Here is a 12,793-nt window from a genome sequence, read left to right on the forward strand (position 1 = left end):
CATTATTAAAGCCTTGTTGAGGCTTTTGTTGATCCTTCCATGAGAAATTTGGATGATTTCTCCATGAGGAATTATAGGTGTTTCCATAGGGTTCACCCATGTAATTCACCTCTGCCATTGCAGGGTTCTCAGGATCCTAAGCTTCTTCTTCAGAAGATGCCTCTTTAGTACTGTTGGATGCATTTTGCCATCCATTCAGACTCTGAGAAATCATGTTGACTTGTTGAGTCAACATTTTATTCTGAGCCAATATGGCATTCAGAGCATCAATTTCAAGAACTCCCCTCTTCTGAGGCATCCCATTACTCACAGGGTTCCTCTCAGAGGTGTACATGAATTGGTTATTTGCAACCATGTCAATAAGTTCTTGAGCTTCTGCAGGCGTTTTCTTTAGGTGAATGGATTCACCTGCAGAATGGTTCAGTGATATCTTAGAAAGCTCAGATAGACCATTATAGAATATATCCAAAATGGTCCACTCTGAAAGCATGTCAGAAGGACACTTTTTGGTCAACTTCTTGTATCTTTCCCAAGCTTCATAGAGGGATTCACCATCTTTTTGCTTGAAGGTCTGAACATCCACTCTAAGCTTGCTCAGCTTTTGAGGAGGAAAGAACTTGGCCAAGAAGGCCGTGACCAGCTTATCCCAAGAGTCCAGGCAATCTTTAGGTTGTGAGTCCAACCATGTTCTAGCCCTGTCTCTTACAGCAAAAGGGAAAAGCATGAGCCTGTAGTCTTTAGGATCTACTCCATTAGTCTTAACAATATCACAGATCTGCAAGAACTCAGTTAAAAACTGATAGGGATCTTCTGATGGAAGTCCATGGAACTTGCAGTTCTATTGCATTAGAGCAACTAGTTGAGGCTTCAGCTCAAAATTGTTTGCTCCAATGGCAGGGATTGAGATGCATCTTCCATAAAAATTGGAAGTAGGTGTAGTATAATCACCAAGCATCTTCCTTGCGCCTCTACCATTGTTATTGGGTTCGTCCATGTCTCTTTCTTTTTCGAGATTCTCTGTAAGGTTTTCTCTGGATTGTTGTGCTTTAGCTTCTCTTAGCTTCTTCTTCAGAGTCCTTTCAGGTTCAAAATCTGCTTCAACAAGAATGTCCTTGTCCTTGCTCCTGCTCATATGAAAAAGAAGAGAACAAAAGAGAAATCCTCTATGTCACAGTATAGAGATTCCTTTATATAATTAGAAGAAGAAAATAATAAAAAAAGAGGAGAAAAATTCGAACATAGAGGAGAAGAGAGAGTTCGAATTTTTAGATGAAGAGAAGTGTTAGTAATTAAATAAATAAATAGAAAGAGATGAGAGGGGGAGAATTTTGAAATTTTTTTTTTGAAAAATAGTTAGTGATTTTCGAAAATTGAGAGAAGAAATACAATTAAAATTAAAATTTGAAACAATTAGTTAATTAAAAATAATTTTGAAAAAAAGTGAGAAATTTTCGAAAGTTAGAGAGAGAAAAGTAGTTAGGTGGTTTTGAAAAAGATAAGAAGTTAGAAAAGATTTTGAAATCAAATTTTTGAAAAAGATATGATTGAAAAGATATTTTTTTGAAAATTATTTTGAAAAAGGTTTGAAAAGGAAATTAAAAAGATTTGATTTTTTTAAAATTAAAATTGATTACTTGACTAACAAGAAACTAAAAGATATTATTCTAGAATTTAAAGATTGAACCTTTCTTAACAAGAAAGTAACAAACTTAAAATTTTTTAATCAATCACATTAATTGTTAGTAAAGTTTTTGAAAATCATGAAATAAAGATAAGAAAAAGATTTTGAAAATCAATTTAAAAAATTTTTCGAAAATAACAAAAAAGAAAAAGAAAAGATTTGATTTTGAAAAAGATTTTGAAAAGATAGGATTTATAAAATTGAAATCTTGACCTGACTAACAAGAAACAACTTATTTTAAAAATTTTTGACTAAGTCAACTCAGAGATTTCGAAAATTATGAGTAAAATAAGGAAAATATATTTTTTTATTTTTGAATTTTTAATGAGGAGAGAGAAAAACACAAATATGACCCAAAATACAAAAATTTTGGATCAAAACCAATGATGCATGCAAGAACACTATGAATGTCAAGATGAACACCAAGAACACTTTGAAGATCATGATGAACATCAAGAACTTATTTTTGAAAAGTTTTCAAGAAAAGGAAAACATGCAAGACACCAAACTTAGAAATTTTTAATATTTAGACACTATGAATGCAAAAATGCATATGAAAAACAACAAAGGACACAAAACAAGAAAATATGAAGATCAAACAAGAAGACTTGTCAAGAACAACTTGAAGATCATGAAGAACACATGCATGAATTTTTCGAAAAAAAATGCTTAAATTCTAAAAACATGCAATTGACACCAAACTTAAAAATTGACAATAGACTCAAACAAGAAACACAAAATATTTTTTTGATTTTATGATTTTATTATTTTTTGGATTTTTTTGAAAATTATTTTTAGAAAAATAAAAACAAAGAAAAAATTTTTGAAAACTTTTTGAAAACAAAATAAAAGAAAATTACCTAATCTGAGCAACAAGATGAACTGTCAGTTGTCCAAACTCGAACAATCCCCGGCAACAGCGCCAAAAACTTTGTGCACGAAATTATGATCATCAACAATGGCGCCAAAGACTTGGAGCTCTCAAACGTGAATCACACTTTGTCACAACTTCACACAACTAACCAGCAAGTGCACTGGGTCGTCCAAGTGTAAACCTTACGTGAGTAAGGGTCGATCACACAGAGATTGTTGGTATGAGGCAAGCTATGGTCATCTTGTAAATCTCAGTTAGGCGGATTCAAATGGTTATAATGGTTTTCGAAAATTAAGATAAATAAAGCATAAAATAAAGATAGAGATACTTATGTAAATCATTCGTGGGAATTTCAGATAAGTGTATGGAGATGCTTTGTTTCTGTTGAATCTCTGCTTTCCTACTGCCTTCATCCAATCCTTCATACTCCTTTCCATGGCAAGCTGTATGTAGGGCGTTACTGTTGTCAATGGCTACTTCCCATCCTCTCAGTGAAAATGGTCCAAATGCTCTGTCACAGCATGGCTAATCATCTGTCGGTTCTCGATCATGTTGGAATTGAATCCAGTGATTCTTTTGCATCTGTCATTACGCCCAACACTCGCGAGTTTGAAACTTGTCACAGTCATCCCATCTCAGATCCTACTCGGAATACCACATAGAAGGTTTAGACTTTCCGGATCTTAGGAATGGCCGCCAATAATTCTAGCTTATACCACGAAGACTCTGATCTTTCGGAATGCAGACTAAGAGATACACGCTCTATCTACGGTAGAACGGGAGTGGTTGTCAGGCACGCATTCGTAGGTGAGAATGATGATAAGTGTCACGGATCATCACATTTATCATGTTGAAGTGGAGCGAATATCTTAGAATAAGAATAAGCTGAATTGGATAGAAGAATAATAGTAATTGCATTAATTCTCGAGGAACAGCAGAGCTCCACACCTTAATCTATGATGTGTAGAAACTCCACCATTGAAAATACATAAGAACAAGGTCTAGGCATGACCGAATGGCCAGCCTCCCTAAATAGCATGTGAATACGAAAAATAGGGAATCAGACCCCTAATACAATAGTAAAAAGTTCTATTTATACTAAACTAGTTACTAGGATTTACAGAAATAAGTCTAAGTGCAGAAATCTACTTCCGGGGCCCACTTTGGTGTGTGCGTGGGCTGAGCTTGAGCTTTACACGTGCAAAGGCTCCTCTTAGGGTAAAACTCCAAGTTGTAACGTGTTTTTGGCATTTAACTCTGGTTTGTGATGTGTTTCTAGCGTTTTACACCAGAATGCAGCATGGAACTGGCGTTGAACGCCAGTTTGTGTCATCTAAACTCGAATAAAGTATAAACTATTATATATTGCTGGAAAGCCCTAAATGTCTACTTTCAAACGCAATTGAGAGCGCGCCATTTGAAGTTCTGTAGCTCCAGAAAAGCCATTTCAAGTGCAGGGAAGTTAGAATCCAACAGCATCAGCAGTCCTTTGTCAGCCTCCTATCAGATTTTTGCTCAGGTCCCTCAATTTCAGCCAGAAAATACCTGAAATCACAAAAAAACAAACAAACTCATAGTAAAGTCCAGAAATGTGAATTTTGAATAAAACTAATAAAAACATTCCTAAAAGTAGCTAGATCTTACTAAAAACTACCTAAAAACAATGCCAAAAAGCATATAAATTATCCGCTCATCACCATCCTCGGTGCATTCAAAGCTGAACAAGGGGGTATGGTGACTCTCTGGATTGCCATCTTCAGCTGGCGGATCAACCGATACTGCGTGTTCTTTCTTCCGCTTCCAAGTTGCCTAAGATGACTCATCTTGAAAATAGAAGACATGATAGTAAGAAAAGTAAATGCTAAAGCAAGGAAGCATAAATTATTCAAATGAGGTAAAAATAACTAGAATTGAGTGAGTGAATTAGTATGACATTGATGAAAAATAGGTTTGTGGATTCTAAATTGCGCCTTTTAGAACACACACTAGTATAAAAAAGTTATATCACAAAAGAAGCATGCGCTTCACTCATTCTAATGTGTTTGAAATACTTTTAACATGTAGGTTAAAACAACCAAACAAGCAATAAAGAAGCATGAAAGCATTCAAGTCATAAACATATGGATGCATATGATCATGAAACACAATACATTACGATAAATGCACAACATCCATCAAGAAATTGCCTAATCAAAGAAAGAGATTCAAATCACATGTTGGCTAGCTATAACATGCAATTCCAAAGATTTAAACTGCTTTAAAGGCAATTCTCATGTACTTGGTATTCAAAAATATTAAACATGAAGAACTCAAAACCAGGTAATGAATTGTAACCTCAACAAGAGAATCCAACAATGGCAATTAATAAAAATGGTGTTAAACTAACATCCTATCAGTGATCAGTAGCAATAAACAGTAAACAGAGTTAATAATCCAACACTTATCAAAGAAAAAGAGAAAATGAAATGAGAATTAAACTAACTAAACACTAACTACCTAAAAGGAATGGTTATCAATGGTGTTTGGAAGTGTTGGATGAGGGGCAAGAGAAGGGAAGAAGAAAGGAGAAGAGAAGGAATGGAAAGAAGATGAGAAAAGAAGAGTGGTGAAATAGGCGGTCCACGCGTACGCGTCGTACGACGAGTGCGCGTGGGATGGTGAAATGGGAGTGACGCGTACGCGTGAGTCACACGTATGCGTGGTGGGTTATTGAGAGTGTCGACGCGTACGCGTGGGGTGACGCGTATGCGTGGGTTAGCTTGTGCCAAAGGCACAAGTCTAGAACACTTCAGGCACAACTCTCGGGTTTTTGGCTGGAATGTGGAAATTTGGGATCCACGCATATGTGTGAAGCACGCGTGCACGTGGATGGTCAAAAAGCTTACGGCCACGTGTACGCGTGGGTGACGCGTACACGTGGGCGACGCGTACGCGTGGGTCGGTGCTCTGTTTTTCAAAATTTTTCCAAGTTCTTGCACCAAACCAAGCATTCCTAACCTCTAAACAACTACCAAAACACCATAAAACCTTCTTTAACATACCAAACTACTAAATAAACTCAACAAACTCAACAAAATATGAAGTTGAACTAAGTTTACCAATATTTGAAAAAGAAAAATGAAAAGATGTTACCATGGTGGGGTGTCTCCCACCTATCACTTTTGTTTATTGTCCTTAAGTTAGACTTATAGGGAGCTCCTCCTCAAGGTGGCTTGTGCTTGAATCCATCCTTGAACATCCACCAATGCTTGGACTTCCAATCTCTATTCTTTAAAATTAATGCCACCAAGCCTTGATGGAGTTCTTCACAAACCATGGGCTCCGAAAATTGATCCTCATGTATTCTTGGATCCCATATCTTGTTTCTACACCCATCTTCAAATTGATCATCATTGTTCCATTTGGATGGAAAGTAAGATGAATTCTCAATGAAGTGCCAAATCCTCCTTCTAGACCCACCTAGTTGCGCACTAGCCAAACCTTTGTCCCTCATTTTTGATGTATCAACCAAAATGAACCTTGCTTTGCAATGCCAACCACGAAACATCCTTCTCTTACGCTTCATCCCGCAAAGTTCTCTAAGTTGACCATCAGTTTCAAGAAATCCATACTCAAGTGGGCAAATAAAGCTAATAGAGATGACTTTTACCCACTCAAGTGTAGGAGAAGATGATAACCTAGGTAAAGAAGCTTCCAAGGATCTTAACAAAGTGTATTCAAATCCCATCTTTCTTTTTCTTAGGACCTCCACCTCTTAACAAGATTTCTCAATTTTAATCCCTTGCTTATTAATTTTATCTAACTCTTTTCCCTTACTAAAACTATAAGTGGGAGGATGAGAGAGGTCTACCTCCACAACACTTCCAAATTCACCGGGAGAAGGTTCTTCAAGTTCAAAGGATTCTTCACCACCAAGGTTTAATGCATGATCTTCATCACCAAGGGAACTCAATTTTTGCTTTATCCCATCTAATTCTTCATATGGAATATGCCTTGGAGGTTGTGCACTTTCCTCCTCAACATCAAATTCAATCTTGTTGGAAGGATCTCCCTTAACTCTAGGTTCCCATGGAGGTTCCACATCTCCTAAGTCTTCAACCACTTCTTCCTTTTCTACAACAATTATAGCTTCCTCCAATTGTTCCAACACAAAGTAACATTCCTCATTTTTCACTGGAATTCCCAATCTCTCCTTCATGCTATGCTCTTCATTTGATTCCCCACATGTAGCCATGGGAGTGCTTTGAGGGTTCAAGTATTAGAAGGCTAATCAGTTTACCACCTCATCCAAGGCGGCCGTGAATCCTAGTACCTCTCTTTGTATCTCCTCTTGCCCTTGACGTAGAAAAGTGGGATACTCATCCATTGGGGTTTGGGGTGGATAGAAGGGTTCATTATTTTGGAGAAAGGGTTCATGATAGGAAGGTGGTTCTTCTCGATAAGGGGGTGGCGGTTCAACACTCTCCATTTTTTCCATTTCTTACATAACATGCTCCACGGTTGCTTCTCCACAATCATCCTTGAACACGTTTTGCTTGTGGTATGAATCCCATGAGTCTATCTTTTGACGGATGATTGCTTGAAGCCGGTCCATTATTTCCTTAAGGCGATCTCTTGATTCTTGTTCCAAATTGCAAGCATAAGTAAGATCATATTGCTCTTGGATTGATGGACATGGATATTCTTTCATGGATGGTTGTGGTGGAAAGTAGAATTCATCTTGTGGGTGAAAATTTGCATAGATTGGAGGTTGTTCTTCTTGGTAATAGTATAGAGGAGGTTGTTGAGTTTGGGATGGTGGTGGTTCTACATGTGGTTCATATGGCTCATATGATTGTTGGTATGGTGGATAAGGATTAGGGTCATATGGAGGTGTTTGGTAAAAAGGGGCTTGTGAGTATGGTTGAGGGCTATGTTGAGGATATGGCTCATAGGCATATATGGTAGTGGTTCTTGAGAGTCACAAGGAGGATCAACATAGCCATTTGATTGGTATGCATCATAGAATGGCTCTTGTTCATAGTGCATTGGTGGAGGTTGTTGCCAAGAGGATTGATCATATGCATATGGCTCCTCCCACTCTTGATTGTTCAATCCTTGATGCATCTCTTCATTGTAATCTCCACTTCCTACAACATAATTATAACCAAACTCATATCTAAAAAGATGAGAATTCATAATGAAAAGAGAAAATAAAAACAAGATCTAACAAGAAATAATGAAACAAAGTCCTAAAACTAGCAAAAACTAACAACCAATCCAAAAATCAAGCTATTCACAATATGAACATATTCACAATAACCAATAACAAGGCACACAATTGCAATTCCCCGGCAACGGCACCATTTTGATGAACGGATTTTTTATGGTAAAGAATTCACAAATAAATTCTCGTTGCAAGTATAGTTTCTAAACCAACAAAGAATCCTCTCATGCAAAAATTTGGTTGTCAGAAGTAACAAACCCTAATAAAATAACCGAAGTATTCAAACCTCGGGTCGTTCTCCCTAGGAATTGAAATAAAGTGTTCTTGTTATTGGCTATGAAGTATATTTTTGGGTTTTTGAATTAAGAGGCAAGGTGTTCCGAGGGTTACCTAAAAATGTAGGTCGATCTCGGACGAGATCTTCTGTACTGATCGGAGATGACGGGTCCGGCTTGTGCGTGGCGACCGGAGCTGTCGTGTCCGACTTGTTGGACTGGCAATGCTACTGATCCTTTGTCACCGGAGGGTGGTGGTACCTGTAAGGGACTCCGATGCTTAATTTAGCAAGGGTATTAAGCAGGTTTTATGTAGAATCAGAGTATGAGTTATACCTGGGTGCTCCAGTGTATTTATAATAGTGTGGAATGATCTTTCTGGAGATAAGATAATTATCTTATCTTATCTTTGAGTGAAGACATCTTATCTTTAAGGGAACCACCCTTATCTCTCTAGGCTTTGGGCTGCCTTTAGATTTGGGTCGTGTTCCTTTGTTTGGGCTTGCTTGGGCCTCTTATGGCGATTTGGCCGAGCTCTTTGAGAAGAGGTCGAATAGCCCTAACCTGAAAAGGTTGGTTGACTTGTCGTTTAAACATCCCGGGTCGGAGCTCGAGCGTGGTATTCCTTTTGAGGTCGAGTCCTTAGTTTTAGGACTTCGATCCTTCTCTGGTGAAGATGAACTCGAGCATTTGTTGATTTCTTCTTTGTAGAGTTTCCCTTTGAATGCAGAATGTTTTCTTTCTTTTAATAATTTTTTTTGAAACAAGCATTCCTTTGTTCTTTTGAAACGCGCGTTTCTCTGCCTTGGGAACATGCGAGGATTCAATTACCCATTAATTCTTCCCTTTGCTGCTTTTTCCCCTTTCTTTATTTCATTTTGAATTACCCCAAAGCTTTTTCCTTTCTTTTTCTCTTTGTTTACTATAACTTCCCCTTTTCTCTTTTGTTCTTTCTGTCTTTCCCTGAACCTTCTTAATGCTTTCTTTCGTAGCATCATTGGTGATTGCTGGGGCTTCCTTTGCTCAAAAGGCATTTCGGATTTTTGTCTCTTTGCTTTCAACTTTATCGGCACTTCCTCCTGTTTCAGGTTGGTTCTTCTTTCTTTTACTTCTTTCGTCGTTCTTCCTTTGTTCTTACATTGTTCCATTATTGGTAAAGTTTTGATCTTACTTAGAAAGTTTGAACCTTTTTGTATGGTGGTGCGTCTGCTTGTTACTGCTCTAGGAGTATCTTAATATTTGAAATGCATGTTGTTATTGAGTCTTTTGCTTTTTTGAAAGATTGCTCCTTTTGATGACTCTCGCTATGTTGGTAGTTTTTCTTTGGATGATAACAATTTTCTGGTGACTTATTTTGATTTTCTTCTCGTGTCGTTACTTGGTTGGATGAGGATTGTTTTTCTTTGCTGAGAGTTTTGTTGGGGTGTAGCCTTGTAGACTTTTTCCTGAGTCCTTACTTTATCTCTGCCTCCAAAGGATGCCCCTGGGCCTTGGTGTGTGTCTTAGGGTCTTCCTTTTGCTATTTTGTTTTGTTATGAGTCATGTTTTGTCCGAGCAGTTTTGATTTTGCCTGAGTTGTTAGTAATCCATTCTCTTTTTCTTGTTTGTAGGACTAGTTGGCCATGTCTTCTCGAAAAAATATTGTTGAGATGTCTTCTAAGGTTCCTGAGGGGATGTCCGACTGGTTGGACTCCCTTGTGTTGATGTATGTTTTTGCGGTAAATGTTGAATTTTGTACGGAGCTTAGAAAACATCACTGACTCTGTAAGAATAGAGATCATCAGGAAAAGAACTATGAACTTGGTAGCGCCTGATTCTGAGAGGGTTTGCTTTCCTGCTTTGACCCCGGGGGAACGTCCCTTCTTTTATGCTTATGACTATTTTTTCAGCCAGCTGAATATTACTTTTCCTTTCACTTCCTTTGAGACCGACTTGTTGTGGTCGTGTAACGTAGCTCCATCCGAACTCCATCCGAACTCCTGGGGTTTTATTAAAATTTCTTTGCCAAGAGCTGGACGTCACACCTTCTCAGACTCTCTTTCTTTATCTTTTTATTTTGACTAAGCCCGGGATTTCCTCAAAAAAGAAAGCCTCTTGGATTTCCTTCCGATCTGCCCAGGGACACAAAGTGTTTGCTATGTATGACGAGTCCTTTAGGGACTTTAAGAATTACGTTGTGGTGTCTCGATACACATGGGAGATGCTTGATGCGGTCTAGCAGGCTTTTGTAAATGTTTTAGAAGATATCTGGGGGAACCTCCCCATCTTGACACTAAGAGGTTTCTGGGGGGACCCCTTCCTAATCTGAACTGTGTTGGGTATTGGCCGACTTATTTTACTCTGTTTTTACTTTGCTTCCTTCTCTTTCCAGTTTGTAACCTGCTTCTATGGTTGATTTTGTTTTTCAGAGATGGCCAAGAATAATAACTCCCTGAAAGCCTTTAAAAAGGAGAGGAAGGCTACCGCGGCCCAAAGCATCTTGGCCAGAGTGACTGGGGAAGGGTCTTCTCATGTTTCTCAAAAACACCTTGTGCTGAGCTCTCTTGGACCGAGGAGGATGATTCTTACCCCTCGGGTTCATGTGCTCGATCCTCCCCAGGCTTCTGCTGTTACCTCTTCTCCTACAGCCGTTCCTCCTTCGAAAAGACCTCGGATTGTTGAGCCCTTCAATCTAGATGCTCCTGACTTTGATGCTGTTAGGTTTGTCGACCAGCAGATTGCTCCTTATGGTGTTATGCCTACTAACAATGTCTCTCTTCTTCGTCATTTGGATTTTATTACTCAGAGCAGTATCAAGATGGCTCATATGGGAGTAGCTTTATATCGGACCACCCAAGATCTTCCTATCCATGCAACAAAGCCTTTTATGGAGGAGGCCAAGTCAGAGTTTGACCGGATCAAGGGTTTGAAGGAGGAGCTCGAGGTAAAAGTGGCCAAGCTGGAAAAAGAGTTGGAGGGTGAAAAGACTAGAGGTATTGCTTTGGCAGCCTCTGTGAAGTTGGCTGAGGATACGGCGTTGAAGCATAAGGAGAGCTGATGAGCGGATAATTTATACGCTTTTTGGCATTGTTTTTAGGTAGTTTTTAGTAAGTTCAAGCTACTTTTAGGGATGTTTTCATTAGTTTTTATGTTAAATTCACATTTCTGGACTTTACTATGAGTTTGTGTATTTTTCTGTGATTTCAGGTAATTTCTGGTTGAAATTGAGGGACCTGAGCAAAACTCTGATAAGGAGGTTGACAAAGGACTGCTGATACTGTTGGAATCTGACCTCCCTACACTCGAAATAGATTTTCTGGAGCTACGGAACTCCAAATGGCGCGCTCTCAACGGCGTTGGAAAGTAGACATTCAGAGCTTTCCAGAAATATATAATAGTCCATACTTTATTCGGAAATTGATGATGTAAACTGGCGCTCAACACCAGTTCCATGTTGCTGTCTGGAGTAAAACGCCAGAAACACGTCACGACCCAGAGTTGAACGCCCAAAACACGTTACAACTTGGCGTTCAACTCCAGAAGAAGCCTCAGCTCGTGGATAGATCAAGCTCAGCCCAGACACACACCAAGTGGGCCCCGGAAGTGGATTTATGCATCAATTACTTACTCATGTAAACCCTAGTAGCTAGTCTAGTATAAATAGGATAATTTACTATTGTATTAGACATCTTTGGTCTCAGTTTTATTTTATTCTTCATCTGAGGAGACTATTGATCACGTTTTGGAGGCTGGCCATTCGGCCATGCCTGGACCTTTCACTTATGTATTTTCAACGGTGGAGTTTCTACACACCATAGATTAAGGGTGTGGAGCTCTGCTGTACCTCAAGTTTCAATGCAATTACTATTATTTTCTATCCAATTCGATTTATTCCTGTTCTAAGATATTCGTTGCACTTCAACTTGATGAATGTGATGATCCGTGACACTCATCATCATTCTCACCCATGAACGCGCGTGATTGACAACCACTTCCGTTCTACCTTAGGCCGGGCGCATATCTCTTGGATTCCTTAATCAGAATCTTCGTGATATAAGCTAGAATTGAGAACCGGCAGATGATTAGCCGTGCTGTGACAGAGCATTTGGACGTTTTTCACTGAGAGGATGGGATGTAGCCATTGACAACGGTGATGCCCTACATACAGCTTGCCATGGAAAGGAGTAAGAAGGATTGGATGAAGCAGTAGGAAAGTAGAGATTCAGGAGGAGCACAGCATCTCCATACACCTATCTGAAATTCCCACCATGGAAATACATGAGTAACTTTATCTTTATTTTACGTTTATTTACTATTATTTGATTTTCCAAATTCCATAATTTATTTAAATCCACCTGACTGAGATTTACAAGATGATCATAGCTTGCTTCATACCAACAATCTCTGTGGGATCGACCCTTACTCACGTAAGGTATTACTTGGACGACCCAGTACACTTGCTGGTTAGTTGAACGGAGTTGTGACCACACATATTAAAGAGCTATTATCTCGAATTAAATTTCATACAAGTACAAAGAGTACGAATCACAATTTCGTCCACCAAGTTTTTGGCGCCGTTGCCGGGGATTGTTCGAGTATGGACAACTAACGGTTCATCTTGTTGCTCAGATTAGGTAATTTTCTTTTTATTTTCTTTTCAAAAATCTTTCAAAAATTTTTCTTTATTTTTCGTTTTTCCAAATTTTATTTTCAAAAAAATATAATAAAAATACAAAAAAAATCATAAAATCATAAAAATAAAAAATATTTTGTGTTTC

The 12,793-nt window shown here is 38.4% G+C and overlaps 1 non-coding gene across 1 annotated transcript; it reads left to right on the forward strand.

Annotated features, from left to right (window-relative positions):
* The first annotated feature begins 484 nt into the window (after nucleotides 1-484).
* Nucleotides 485-592, forward strand: LOC112713780 (small nucleolar RNA R71). The gene has a single exon (XR_003158740.1). It is a non-coding gene; the product is annotated as a small nucleolar RNA R71 (small nucleolar RNA).
* The last annotated feature ends 12,201 nt before the right edge of the window (nucleotides 593-12,793 follow it).

The sequence above is a fragment of the Arachis hypogaea genome, chromosome 9 (assembly GCF_003086295.3).
Source record: "Arachis hypogaea cultivar Tifrunner chromosome 9, arahy.Tifrunner.gnm2.J5K5, whole genome shotgun sequence".
NCBI classification, from domain to species: Eukaryota; Viridiplantae; Streptophyta; class Magnoliopsida; order Fabales; family Fabaceae; genus Arachis; species Arachis hypogaea.